The 2,088-nt window shown below is 41.3% G+C and overlaps 1 pseudogene; it reads left to right on the top strand.

The window, feature by feature from the left end:
- Positions 1–1,033: 1,033 nt before the first annotated feature.
- On the top strand, positions 1,034–1,381 carry LOC115029888 (annotated as a pseudogene).
- The last annotated feature ends 707 nt before the right edge of the window (positions 1,382–2,088 follow it).

Below are 2,088 nucleotides of genomic sequence, written 5' to 3'. Positions count from 1 at the left end.
ACTTTGGTCTTCATTCTTCTTGAATTTCATGCGTTTAGCAAATTGTATCTTATATCTTGGGTATCTTAAGTTTCTGGGCTATTTCTTAGCTCCAGCTAACTACATCAATTGTCCCAGTAGTTTCCTTCTCCTCTTAACTATAAAGCCAGAGCCAAATGGCCAAAGCTGGTGAATTCTGCGGCTTGCTGGAGCTAGAACAAGCTCCCCACCCCACACCCTAGTTCTATTACATTATCACTTTCTGCTTTCCAACTCTTTTTTTTTTCTTCCAAGACAGGGTTTCTCTGTATAGCCCTGGCTGTCCTGGAACTGCTTTCCAACTCTTTCACTGCCTAAACTTGGCTGTCCTGAAAATTGCTCTTTAAATTAACCTTGTACTCTGCAGGCCTGTCTCATGAATGCTGGGATTAAAGGTGTGGTAGACCACACCTGGATTTAAACTTTTCTCTACTTAGACCTTGCTCTATACCAGGCTGGTTTTGAACTCAGAAATTTACTTGACTCTCCTAGAATAAAATATGTGTATCACCCTGCCTGGGCACTATGCCTCAAGATTCAGATCAAAAGTCTGTTTCTTCCAGTCTCAAGATCTGGATCATAAGTGTGGCCTCTATTTCTGAATAGTAGTTCATTTCAGATTCAAAGTCCAAACTATTCCTTCTTCAATTGTAAACACAATAAGTCAGTTTAGCTGAGTGGGATCTTGCCCTGAGATCACCAGTCCTTTAATCTCTTTATCTCCTTGAACACAGGATTCGGCTCCATTTCACTTCCTGGTGTCCCTTTAATACTCAAATCATACATTTTTATATATCTTTTTTTTTCCTTTCTAAACCTATTACACTTGTTCAAAACACTCTTCATTAGACTTAAACAGTTGCGTTTGATACTTCCTTTTTCAATGCAATTAATACAATTTTGTTTTTACATTAGCTTCAGGTAGACTCTTTAGAAATGGGTAAAAAGCAGCCAAATTGTTCACCAAAGAGCTCAGTCCCTGGCTTTGGTCCTCACTCACAGTCTCTCAACCACCATGCCTATGTTCATCATGAACACCAATGTTCCCCACATCTCCAAGCCAGAGGGGACTTTCTCGAAGCTCACCCAGCAGCTGGCAGGGGCCACAAGCAAGCCAACACAGTATATCACAGTGCATGTGGTACTGGACCAGCTTATGACATTTAGCAGCATGAACCACCCCTACACCCTCTGAAGCCTGCACAGCAACTGCAAGATTGGAAGCACACAGAATCACATCTACATAAAGCTGCCATGCAGCCTGCTGTATGATCACCTGAACTTCAGCCTAGACCATATCAATATCAATTATTATGACATTAGCACAACCAACGTGGGCTGGAATAGTTCTATCTTTACTTGAGTCTGGCCTCACTTACTTGCACTGCTGTTCTTTGAGCCTTGCTGCACACACTGTTTATCCACCCAAATAAATGGTTTAAGAGAAAAAAAAACAAAACAAAAAAACTTCACCAAAATATCACAAAAACAGTTTTTCTGTAACCTATTAAAAGTCTCCTCTGAAAGCACTAGAGCCAGGCTTCTCCAGTTCAAGTTACCCCCAGCAACAAAATCTTCTATATTTCTACTAGAATAGCCCATTAAGCCTCACTTAAACCATCCTACCATTTTCCAAATCCCAAGTCCCCAAAGCTGCACAAACAAAAGCACAGTCAGGCCTATCACAGCAATACCCCACTCCTGGTACCAACTTCTTTCTTTGTTAGGGTTTTATTGCTGTGAATAGACACCATGATCAAGACAACTCTTATAAAAACAACACTTAATTGGAACTTACAGGTTTAGAGGTTCAGTCCATGATCATCAAGGTGGGAGCATGGCAGCATCTAGGGCAGTCATGGTTCAGGAGGAGGTGAAAGTTCTACATCTTTATCTGAAGGCTGCTAGGAGAAGACTAACTTCCATGGAGCTAGGATGAGGACCTTAAAACCCATGTCCACAGTGACACACCTATTCCAACAGAGTCACACCTCCTATAGTTCCATTCCCTGGGCCAAGCATATATAAACCATCACAGTCATCTTGGTGAATTTTTCTTTTGGTGTATAA

Source organism: Mus caroli, chromosome 18 (genome assembly GCF_900094665.2).
Source record: "Mus caroli chromosome 18, CAROLI_EIJ_v1.1, whole genome shotgun sequence".
NCBI classification, from domain to species: Eukaryota; Metazoa; Chordata; class Mammalia; order Rodentia; family Muridae; genus Mus; species Mus caroli.
The sequence above is the reverse complement of the archived record's forward strand: the minus strand, read 5'-3'. Positions and strand labels throughout refer to the sequence as shown.